This window comes from Haliaeetus leucocephalus, unplaced genomic scaffold (genome assembly GCF_000737465.1).
Source record: "Haliaeetus leucocephalus isolate CR32 unplaced genomic scaffold, Haliaeetus_leucocephalus-4.0 Scaffold317, whole genome shotgun sequence".
NCBI lineage: Eukaryota > Metazoa > Chordata > Aves > Accipitriformes > Accipitridae > Haliaeetus > Haliaeetus leucocephalus.
In genome coordinates this window covers 132,482-145,178 of record NW_010972753.1, presented here as the reverse complement: position 1 = coordinate 145,178, position 12,697 = coordinate 132,482, and the positions used below count along the sequence as shown (strand labels likewise).

The window sequence follows — 12,697 nt, the reverse complement described above, 5'->3', positions numbered from 1 at the left end:
GTGCACAGACCCACGGATCTGCTGCGCTGGGTGCAGACTGGCAGCGAGGAGCCTATGGATATAGATTCCCAGGGAAGAGCAAGCACCCTCTGCTGTGGGGCAAAACGGCCGGCATCACAGGGCCGCCCCGTGCCAGGAGCATATTTTAATGGCCTCTGTTGCCTGAGCATTTCTGGGGCACCATGTTTCAGCACGCCCTGAAAAGAGAGATGGGGTTTCTGTCCCCTTCCTCAATTTTTAGTGCTAAATTTGGCACTATGGGACTCTCTGGTGAGGTTGTCAGTCCTATCTCTTTAATGTCCCATCCCCCCCCCCCCCGTTTCTCTCCTGCTGAATGGGTTTGCCTAACTCCTGCCAAAATAAGTGGGCACCTTGCCTTCAGACTGGGCCACCAAAAGCGGCATAAGGAAAGAGAAGAATTAAAAAACAACCCAAACCCCATAAAATAGTAAGTTAGGAATAACAAAACCTCTCCTCGCCCTATAGTAAGCAAGGGGGACACCTGGACTGTGGCTTGGCAGGACCCGAGAAGATGCTGCAGAGGTGTGGGCATGTAAGCATCCTCCAGAAGGACAGCAGCTCCCTGCCACAGTGCTCCCTGGTACCTGGCTCCACACCCTGCCCAAAGCGGGGACCTCTTGGATCACTCCCGGTGCGAGTGCCCAGCTCCACCCCAGGCTAGACGCGTGAATGCTTCAGGCAGACAGGAGGGGACCGGCGTGTGCCCTGGTCCTGCTCCTGTAGGCAGCCGGCTGTGCCCTCCAGGAGCCCTCCATGGGACACAGGCAGAAGCACCCAAGCGAGGAGCAGGGCTGCCCAAGGCCCCTCTGCACCGGGGTCCAGAGACGACCCTTCAGCACGTTTGCTGGGGATGATGGCGCTGGAGGGAGGCAGCCTGACTCCTGGCTCCACAAGTGTCTGACGTGTACTTCAGTGGCACAGATCCAGACAGAACGCCTTGTCTCTGCCATGTGTCCAACCCTCTTCCCATCTATGGGCACTTTCCCTCCCACACATCACTAAGTCATATATCCCCTGACTTCTGTTGAGATTTTGCACTCCCCCACTTACAGGACCTCCCACGAGCAGCTCATGGCAGTTGTCTCCTTTGCAGCTCAACCTTTGCCCATCGCCTGGAAAACTTTCAGCATCACTCCCAACCTGTGTGCCCCCACCGTTCATCTCCTTCCTCCCTGGTCTTGTTTGTCCCCTGCTCTGGAAACGCATCCTCTATAATTTTTTTCCCATAGTGACCAACCTCCTCCCAGCTGCAGAATTCCCCTCCTGTTTTCCCCCCACACAATCAACTCCTCAACACTATTCCCAGTTACCTGTAGCCTTGGGCCATTAGTTTTCTGACATCACCAAATACCTTCTTACCTGAAGCTGGTATTATTTATATATACATGTATACAAAAGGCCATCTTCCACCATCTTATTAACTGCTGACCAAGAATAAACCATGTAAAGAAAAAAGGCCAGATGTTGGGACCACCTTGGGGGATGTGCCACCCCATGGTTGTTGCCTCTTGGCAAATACTACCAAGGGGAGCACTTTCACTCTGAAGTCTGCAGAGGCAAATCAAATAAATAGAAATTGTGAGTTTCAGCCAAAAAAAATCATTTCTGACAAGAGTTACTCCTATCCATATGACTAGTCTCATTAAGATCAATGAGAACTGGAAAAAGCTGCAGGACAGAGTGTGCATGTGTCTCTTGGCTGAGATGTTCAGCCGTATTTTTCCTTATGAAAAGGAAAACTAACCCTGTACCACCAAAGCAATAAATGTAGTGGGATTACTGGTCAGCAACTCACTGGGTAACACTTCCAACAGTGCTATATTTAGTAACTACTCATTGACAGTAATTGTCACAAACAACTGAATTACCACAGAGAGATTTTTGTATTATCTACACCCATATATATATAAAAATACCACTTTGTACAAATCCAAAGTATGTGAGGTTAAAGCTAATGGGCTAGCTTTGTTGAGCATCTCAAAAATCAAATTAACTGCAATCAAATTCATGGTACAACTCAGGGTTCATTTCATTACTATCAGAAAATTCAATCTCTGAAATCTTACAATATTAAGCTAAAGCAATGATCTTTCTGTTAAAGTTCTTTCTTTTTTCATTTTGAGGTGAGAAAAAGCTGGTGGGCCTGGGGAAGGTGGGGGCGGGGATTCCCGATGGATACTACTGAAAGCTTGGCAAACATTCAATCAATTACTCTTATATAAGGGAAAGAAAAAAAAAAAAGCATCCTTTCAAACATACTAAAATACATTTTGCAGTATAAATTCTACCTCTTGCATCTATTTCTACATCATGCCTTTTCTTGCAAAAATTAAGTATATACACACATGCATGAATATATGCATATACATATTTAAATTCAAAATATAAATCCATTAGAGAGCTACTTAAATCTGCTCATTGCTGCAATAACTAATCATCTTATCTCTGTGCCGTACTGTAGGTGGGAGAGTCAGAAGTTCATTGCATTAAATGCAGGCATTTTCCTTGTTTTAATGAAGCAGCATTTTTGGTTTATTTTACAATAAGCCCTCTTTAACCTTACTGCAAGACCTAGTTGTAGAATACTCACTGCAATTTCAGCCTCCTTTTTTATCCCTCCTCTTCAAGGTTCCCAGCCAGGTTTCTCTGCAGGAGTCAAGTGTGGTTTTAATAAGGCAGATGAGGCAGGGCTTCTCAACTGCTTTTGATAGAGGTGAGGTGGTCAGCTCTTTATTGACTTTCTGCAGTACTGCAGCTACGGACCGTACAGACAATCTTGCTTTATGAGCATGCACCAGGCAGGAAATGGGCCTGGAAATTTCCAGCCGGCAGTGTTTGATGCACTGTTTGAAAAGCTGCACAATGTGCATATAAAGGAAATGAAGGAAAGCCTTTTTTGTTGCTGTTGCTAACCCATCAGGCTGCAGTCGCTACACATACCTAGAAATGCCTGCTCAGGAGCCATTTTAAGAATTAGTATGTCTCAGCAAAAGGAAGAAAAACAACGTTGGTTATTTTGTGCACGTGAGAGAGTGCTGCGTATCAAAGATCCTTTTATAAATGCTTGGAAAAATCACATGGGAGGTAGCTAGCCGCTAAACGATTTTACTGTCCCTTTATGTCAGCAGCCACAGCACATATACACTGTATACAGTGCACAGCTGCACGGATAGACGCACATCCTCACAAGGGCATGTGGAAAAAAGGAAGCAATCACAGGCTGGTATCATGTACTATTAAGGTTTTATTGATACCAGCACGGAGCAATTGCATCACTAATTAATGGATGCTCACAAGCTACACACATCCTTCCAATCAAGTGGCAATAAAACCAGGTAGCCTTCTTCACCCTCACATACATTACTTCGGCTATTTACCCTCCTCCCTGTTTTTTTGGACTTCCGCACGCCCCCCTCCCCTCGCCACCCCACACCTACACTAGCAAGGTATATTCCTCTGCTCCGGATCAGGGAGATGCACGCTCATGTCCCTGCTCACGAGCTTCCCACGTGAGGCAGAGTGACGAGCTGCTCTGAGTCGGGTTTGTAATGGCAGACAGGGTCCAAGCTACACAGACAGGAGGTTTGGAATGTCCTGTGTTCCGCCCCGCCCCCCCCAGATGTCTCTGCATATGCAGACACAAAAATAACTATTAAAATCGGGCTTGACATCTCTCTGCGCCTCTTTTACTCCCTGCCCAAGGGGGAAAAAAATCCTCCTGCCCCAGGGGAGCACAGTGACGGTGCGCGGATCAAAGACGGCAGGAAGGTTCAGACACTTTGGTGATGGCAGCCCTACAAAAGCTAGACCAGGCTTTTAGTCCCTATGAAAACAGCACACACACGTACCCACACCCGGGTGGTGTGCACGCAAACTCCAGCTCGCACCCAGCTGCAGCAGCATCAGCTGCAGAGCCACTCTTGTCAAGGACCGGCTGAGGAAGCCAGGTCCCACCTCCGGCTGAAGCACTGCACCCAAGGATCCAGAGCTGCGTGGTATTTATCATGATTTCCCATCTTTCTGCTAATTGCAAAGCTCTTGGGGACTCTGAAAATAAAGCTATACATACACACACACACGGGTTAAAAAATCTTACAGCTACAGTGTTACTATCACAGCATATGCCCTTACTGCATGTACGATTTAACTACCTGCTTAAATTCTGCCGACTTCAGTGGGACATAAGGATTTGCTTAACTTTCATTATGTGCTTAAGTGTCTTTTCTCAATAGATAAGCTTTCCCGCACAAGAACTTTAATGTATACTAGTCATTTGTTTTATCGTTACCTGGATAATATGTCTTGCCTTTCCAAGTACAACACTGGGCTACTTCCACTACAGGGTATTACTTGTTACACATAAATGGAAGAGCAGGTAGAAATTGGGGCGTGCTGGATTTTTAGTTAGCCACGTGAAAAACATGGACAATGATGGGCAGATGATACTGCTGCACACTGCAATGCTATCTGAGTGCTCCCAAATTCTTGCCTGCTAGATAAGCATCAGTGGACAGCTATACAATAGACCTTAAAGGAAGGTGAGGATAGGACAATAACCCATAGTACAGAACATTTCCATACCGTGTTCTGCATTTTATATTTAAAATGCAGCTACAGGCAACAGGCGTCCTGTGAAATAACAGATGTTAGACTCTCACCAGACATACACTGCTTTAATTCAGATGACCTTGCTGAATTAGGAAGCTAAATACAAGATAAATGTCCACCTTCTCTCCTGAATGCCTGTCTTGAGCAGACCTGGTTTTGCTGGTGTCTGGCTGATCTGTGTTTCCTCCCAGTTCCCCATCTGCAGTTCCCTAAAGCGCGTTCTACAGCAGTTTGGCTTGTTTTTCCGAATCCGATGCTGCTTACATCGTGAAGCTCATGAATTTTCTTTGCTGATAGGAATTAGCGACTGCTTCACTTTAACCCTCTAACTTGGCAGAAGCTGGAGACTGGCCTGGACCTGCTGCCAGTTTGTGCTCTGGGTCTACTCCCAGTAGGCAATAGATGCTCAGGGCTTCTGGAGAATCATATGCAATACATTGGTTTCATCAAAATTACATGCAAGTTTCACTCTTTAAAGCAGAATTTAAACAGTCAAATGATTAATGATTTCTTCAATTCTTAAGATCTTTCTCCCGCATGTGTTTAAAATACTCTGAGGGAAGAAACAGACTGGCATTGTCTTTCAGTCTTTTGCTGGTGGCAAAGCAGATTATCCCTATCATATTCTGCAGGGGTGCTGTCAAATGCTGTTCCAGGCTATGGGCCAAAACCTACCCCCAGTCCATGTGCTCCGTTCCCACTGGCATCAATGATATCTCCACCATGGACTGACAGTAGTAAATGGGCAGAGATGTGCTGGCTGCTCAAATAGCACGATCTATGTGCTGAATAATTCATTTTAAACTGTTGCACAGATGTCAAAATGTTATTGCTGATTTCTAGCCAGCAGAACGGGCGTTTCTTCTCCTGATACGAGTGTGTCAATGCCTGTAATGCCAGAGAAGATCTGGGGGATGTCTCAGCAAGACAGCAAAGCCCATACATGGCATCCTTGCGAACATACAATTAAAATGCTCATTGTAGGCCACCTTTCACTCTCCTTATTAGGATTCTCCTGTGAACGCACTCACCCACTGCCTCCAAAAAATTTCAGAAAAGCAGCTTAAAACATGCCGCAGTTACATAGGTTTGAGCACATGGTCTCCAACAATCACTTCAGCCCTTTGGATGTTCTGTAAGGTCCCACAGAAAGCCTCTAAGTACAACCAACTTCAGAGTCACAGCCAAGTTTGGATAACAAAATAAACACAAACAAACAAAAAAGCCCCTGCCTCTGTAAATGAGAATAAGTACATCTATCCTACGGAACTTGTCAGCCTCGCCATGGCAAGAGCCCCACAGCAGAAGTCAAAGATCTCCCTCCCCTCCAAAAGCAAGGAAGAGAAAAGGAGTTTTCCTGTGTTTCCCCTTTCACTATACCTGGAGCAGCCAAGCTGTTCGGCTGAGCTTAGCACCAAGATTGTCCAGGAGCTGGCTGACCCAGCCAGCCGGACTCCAGCTGCTGATGGCCAGCAGCCACCTCCAGGAGCAAGGTGGGACTCCCGTGTGCCCATGGGCTTGAGCGGCATCACTGGGGGTGGATGAGGGTGAAAGGAGAGATGGAAGGAAAACGGGAAAGACGCAAGAAAGCCACAGGTGTTGAATTGAGATCAGAGATCGGGGATCTCTGACACAAACCAAAAGAGCAAACGCACCCTGTGCCAGCCCAAGCGCATCTCTGCTAGGAATGTGTCAGCTAAAAAGCGCAATTTTCCGTGCTCGGAGATGGGCTTTTTCATGTCAGCTGATCTGTGTGGAAACAGACCTAGGCTTAATGAGGTCTAATTTGTTTTAAATCCATAGGTTTCTTTTTAATAATTAACAGTCCCCATCGCTCAGCAAAGCCATTCCTTACCCCTGACTACTTGCTATTAGGAATGAATTTACTGTGAAATACTGCTAAAAGGTGGAAAGCAAGTGACATAATTCAAGTTTTAATTAAAAAATATATATATCACACAAAGCCAGAGCCGTAGAAGGAATCATAACCGAATAAGCAAAAAAAAACCCCAACCCAACCCAATGCCTACTCTCCCCAGTTACCCACTTTATTCTTTTTATGCTATTTGAATTCTTGTAATTGGTTTCTCTTACTGGATGCCCTGTGCCCAGACCGTATGTAAGGTTTTCTCTCCGTGATTCCAGGAACTAGAGAACGTGTCGGCATCATTACCGTGAACATCACACATGCTCACATGCGAGGGTCCAGGAACTACAATTAACACATTAAGAAATAAGAACTGCCAAGGGAGCAACGAGAGATAAACAGCATGGAGCTGATGTAGCAAGAATTCTGCTTGGGAAAGGGCTGTCTCTTGGGTAACGGGCAAGGGAGAGAAATCAAAGCGCTGTGCAGCGCTACCCATTTAGCGAAGAAATCCCCCAAACCAGTTGAACAACTATTTATACATTAATTTCTTGAAATTTAATTTCACTAAAAGTATTGCTGGTTTTAAACTAGATTTTGAAGGAATCCTGTTTACAAGGCTCCTGTTTACAAAGAAATAATAATCGTGGCCTGTTTGAAAGTTTAAACTTGATATGGTTTTTGCTATTTGAAAAATTGTCCTGAAGTGCTGTGGGTTTGTTGTTTTCTTGTTCTGTTTTTTTTTTTAATAGAAGCCAGAAATATTTATTTCTTTTATACATATATTTTTATATACATATACAACAAATATTAAAAAATCCTAAAAATAATAATACTTTTTTTCCCCTGCTTAATATCCGTTTTGATTGCCCTTTTTTGTTGTTTTTTTTTTAAATGAAATTGAAAGAATTAATTCTTTTCAAAATTTTCCCAAGGATTTTTTTAATGAAAAAAATTCTTTAGATTCCAGAGTCTTTTATTTAAAGTTTCCAGTCTGAAAATGTTTTGTGTGAGTAGTCCTGCAGAAGCTGCATAATAAAAGCCTGCAAGAGCATGCCCACTATTTGGATATATATTTTCACCACTGCAATGAACAGAAATCATGGACCATGCTGGTCCTTCTGGATACCAGTCCTGACTTTTGCTATTGCTTTCAGCTGGACCAGCTGAAGGCCTTAAGACTTTATTTTTCGCTGAGATCAGAAGCCAAAGGAACACGATGGCACAGGCGACGCTTATGAAATGCTTTGTCTCGCATCTCTCCCACCTTAGGGCTGCACAGCCACAGAAAGCCCAACAAAAATCTTGCCATTATCACCCCTTTCCTACATTCACTCAAATCCCTGTGAGGGAAAATGGAGGCAGAAGAGGCACAGACACGAGGGCAGGATTAACAGCCCTGCTCAAACCCACCTTTCGGGGAGAGAAGGGCGAGCCCCTCTCCAGTTGGGGCGATGCCTGTTACCCACGTGGGGACTCAGGCGCAGGGTTTCTGTGATCCCCCATGCTGCCCCCAAGCATCGCTCATCAGTCAACTAAGACATTTCAGCAAATCACATGGCACTTTGTAAAAACATAATTGTTTTTATTTTCCAATTTTCCATGTTTTGTGCAGAGTGCTGCTGTGTTCAAGCGAAGTGAATAAAAGCATAAACAGTAAGCACCATCTGGAGAACATTCTTCCAGCACGCTGAGAAATAGCAGCCGCCTGTGCGCTACCTGCTATAAATAAATGTCATTAAAAAATGTCCAAAAAATTGTTTGTTCCTATTTGATGGAACTGCAGCCAGATAAAACTTTCCTTAACCCTGTCTTTGGGTACCTGCCATCTTCACAACAACAACAAAAAAAGATGCAGATGTTTGTTTCTCATTGCTTTATGTTAATATGGGTATCACTAACAGAATATCAACCCTAAGCGTTATTCTAATAACGGCAACAGAGGTTGCAACTTAAGAGTAACACGTGAACAAGACATTCCAAATGCAAATGTTTTTTAAACTCTTCCACGATCACAATATGGTGATATCCCTCAGCTGGCTAGCAAGACAACGGGTAAAATTATTCTTGCTCTGAACTGATAGTGTATCAGTTTGGAAGAAAAAAAAAAAAAAAAGGTAAGTCGGTAATTTATTTTCAGCCTAGCACAAAGCCCCTCCGATCTCCCTCTCTGCTGACAAAATACAGACCAAGTTGGCTGTGGGGCTGTGTGATGAGGCTCTGTGAAGGGTCGGCATTTGCTGTGTTTGTTTAATCACTGCAATTAGAGCTATGCAAATAATGAAATTGTTTGCTATGGTGGCCAGGCTGGGGGAAAAAAAATTAAAAAGAAATGTTTGGGTTGAGCAATTTAAGAACTATCTTTCTTTTTTGGTAAAATGAAAAAATAAAGCTGTTTTGTTTGTTCCACTCAGAGGGCAGCGAAGCCTTGAAAGAATCCACTCAGTTTGAAATGAAAAATACATCTTCACGCCGGAACGAAGTGTTTGAGCGTTTGACATTTTCCCTTCTCTTTTTGTCAGACAGGCATTTCCAGCACCCAGAAAGGGATGCTTAGGAGGGCTTACGGCTTGTTGGGGGAGGGAGGAAAGGATTTGGCCACCCCTGACCCGAACCTCCGACACACCTCGGGCCTTCGCGCAGCGGCAGGGCTCAGCACCGCGGCTTCCTCCCTTGAGGACAGGCCGCCGCCAGCCCTTCGCCTCTGGCGAACCCCCAGCTCTTCCCGCTCTCCCCCTCGGCGAAGCGCAGGGGGATCTTCCTGCTCTCCCCCTCGGCGCAGGGCTGGCGGGCCGCCTGCCAAAGGTACGGCGGCGGGAGCAGCAGCGGTGCCTCTTCTCGGTGACCGGCGGCCCCGCCGCAGCTGACGCACCTAAGTCACCCCACCAGTACTGGGCCAAAGCGTCACCCCACTTACACCCACACCCTTTGGAACCAGCAGCTACTGAGGCTGGCATCTGGTTCTGGGAAGAGACGGTTTTCATCTCAGGGAAGTCAGTGAAAAAATTAAAAAGCTGACAAGAACAAAAGGACTAAATCTACAGCGATTAGGCTGCAGAAAAATGAGGGCTGGAGAAGCCTCAGAGGAAATGTGACCCCGGTACCCCCGGGCACCACAAGACGCAGGCTCCTCTCAGAGGCCGGGCTGCCTCGACCCCTCAGAGAGAGGGTCTGCGCTGAAACGTCTTCCTCTTCAGTGCTTCAGGGAACACTTCAGTCGGGTTTTGGGTGGGAGGGAGGCGCGTGCATGCCTCAAGGAGGAGGCTGAAACTACCCACGGGCCTGGGAAACCGAGTACCCTGCACCGAGCACCCAGGTGTGGATGAAGCTACCGCCTTGAATCCTCCACAGCTGTAACAATTTACAATTGTCTATTAAAAACAAAAAACGACCTAAAGTCAGAACAGCCCCTGGCACGGTGTGGCTCTCCCCCGGGCAGCACAGCCCCTGCAGCCCGCATGAGATCGGGGTGTGCTTCGTGGGGCAGCACGGGGCTGAGGGAGCCGGAGTCTGATGCCGGAGGCAGCCCGAGTCCTCACTGATGAGCCACCAGTGGGAAGAAGGATTTGAAGAAATTTTAGGGATTTTTCGTTTTGGTTTGGTTTGGTTTTGTTTGTTTTTTTTAAACCTTGGATTAGTAAGTGTCATGAAGCAATGGGAGTGACTCTGCCTTGTGAAACAACATCCACGAAACCAGGCTGGGTCCCTTGACAGAGAGAGTGGCTGTGATTCCCAAGGCACAGGGTGCATCACCAGCCCAGCTCCACATCATCATTTCAGGGCAAGAGTGGAAATGATGGACATAAATCAGATTCGGTCCTTCCCTCGAGCTATGCTGCTTTCTCCAGACCGAAAGTTGTTGTACACTGGTATGTTCACAGAGCAGCTCTGCTAAAGCCTTGCTTTCGGCTGGGACTGGCCACCGCTCCCACTGGAAGCAAAGGCATCCTTCCCACTGTATTTTATTTTCTGTTTTCACAGGGACTTGGTGTGCCAGGAACTGCATGAATAGGGATGAGGGTACAGTCCCTTCCCTGAAGAAATCATCATCTCAAACCCACCAAGGGCAGGAAATGATAACGTGGTTATGGTTCCCATTAGCCATATTTTCCTAATATTTATATTTTAGCTACTTTTATTTACAGAGTCCACTCACCCTAGTTAAATGAGATACTTGGCAAAGGGATACTTAAGCTGTCTGGAAATGAAGACATTGGACTACTGGTTTTGTTAGGATGATGATTTGCCTAGATGAATAAGGTTTTCCCGGACCAGGTGTGCAGGGAAGGCAGGTGGTGGGAACATGTCTGTCTGTCTGTGCACGCACACATGCATGCGTGCATGTGTGTACGTATGGGGGGGGTGGGGTGGGGTTGTTCTTTGTTTTGTTTTTGCCTTCGGTCAAATTCAAACAATGTGCAGTAACAAGAAGTAAATGTCATTTTCCTCCCATCCATCTTAATTTGGCATCCATTTTAAAGCTTACCTTTGACCTTTTAAAATGTTAATACACTTAAGCAGATATAAAAAACACAAAGCTCCTGGAAAAATTAATCACAGCCATATCACGATGCTAGTCTAAAAATGTAACATCAGTTGTTTTCCTCTTTAATTTTAAGAAACATTTGTCCGATGCAGCAGCAGTTACTATGCTACAATTAGCTATTACTTCCTTTTGAAACAAATATCCACATTAAATGCTATAGCAAAACCCCATCAGCATAACCAGCACAACCTACTACAAATTTGTTTTGCTGGGTAACGGCCTGGAACAGCAGAAAAGGTCCTGAAAAGGACCTTGAGAAGTTGCCTAACCCATCCCTCTGCCCCAGGCAGGACCAGCTATATCTAAACCATTCCTGACAGGAAACCTTATTTAGACTTCCTTAAAGCAGCAGCCTTAAATAGAACAGGAAAAAACTGCATAAATAAAAATATATAATATAAATATGAAAAGAATTCATATATGTGCACTATGTATACAAATATGAAAATACAAAGAGACAACCCTGACCTAAATGATAACTCTCCCACCTCTGACCACTTCATACCCTTTAACCAAAGAGTTCAAAACAGGAAACTCTTAATAAAAACACCTCCTTCCTTTTTAAAAATAAAAGGCTGCTTGCTTGAGAACCTTAGCCCCTTGGAAATGCAGCAGCACCTCTTCTCAAGAAAAGCAGTTTCAGAAGCACCAGGTCCCAAACTATTTGGGCCTTTATGCTTCAAAGCAAAGAGCTCTTCAGTTCCACCAGAAAGCAAACAGAAAGCAAGAGTGTTGACCCACCTCTCCAGTAACCAAAGCAAATCCAAGATATCTGGAGCCTGTTCATGATCAAGGGCATCCATCTCGTTTGTTGACTTAACCGTTTCAGGTGGCAGGCTGTACCAGGTCCCTCTGGGATCGTCATTGCACAGCTCTGCGGTTACACACTACGAACATGGGGATCCATGGCACACAGCCATACGCTGCTTTCACTTTCTCTTCTGTAGCACCTGACGGCATCTGGGGCTACCCCCATCAATTTAATAACCCCCTTTAGAAGACAGAAAGCTATGGTGACAGCCAAAATGTATCCTAAAATACAAGTGATGGTTTCATGGCTAAACACAGCTGCTACCCAACCATTCAAAAAAAAAATCACTTAAGGACCTAAATGGCAAACCCAACGCAAAGGCACATGCATTCCGTCAGTGAGTGGGGAAATATAACTCCTTGCAACTGCTTTCTTCCACCTACCAACATTACTTTGGTTACAGCATAACAGCAAGGCTCTTCCGTGCATTCCTTCTTCTAGGATACACTTGTGCAAGTACACGTGCATGCGTGTGCCTGTGTATATATGTATTTATATCTACACACTACATGCTCTCTCTAGTAGAAAGTATCCTGTGCCAAAGGGACCCTTTGCTGTCACACCAGAAGACCCTCCAGGGCTGCAGACCCATGCTTCCACTGATCTTCTGGGTGAAGCCATCTGATCCACCCGCTCTCCCATGGGCCTTGTGGGGAACTCTCCCCCAAGGCCAGGCATCTCAGATAGCAGGTCCAACGGGCTTGGCACCTGCAACAACTGTCTCTGAGGACCCCAATGACAGCTGCCCAAGACAGTAACACAGACAAGATTCTTCCAAACAAGGAATGATCCTTCTCATTTTCTTCCCTGGAAAGTACACAACACTTTGGGGGGGGGGGGGGGG

General features: G+C 45.6%; 1 protein-coding gene across 1 annotated transcript in view; it reads right to left on the bottom strand.

Annotated features, from left to right (window-relative positions):
- RAI2 (retinoic acid induced 2) overlaps positions 1–11,893 on the bottom strand; it is a 37,947-nt gene extending 26,054 nt beyond the window's left edge. Inside the window, exon 1 of the mRNA XM_010571375.1 lies at positions 11,784–11,893. The gene's annotated coding sequence lies outside the window, so the exon portion shown is untranslated. The remainder of the gene's footprint in view (positions 1–11,783) is intronic.
- Between the last annotated feature and the right edge of the window lie 804 nt (positions 11,894–12,697).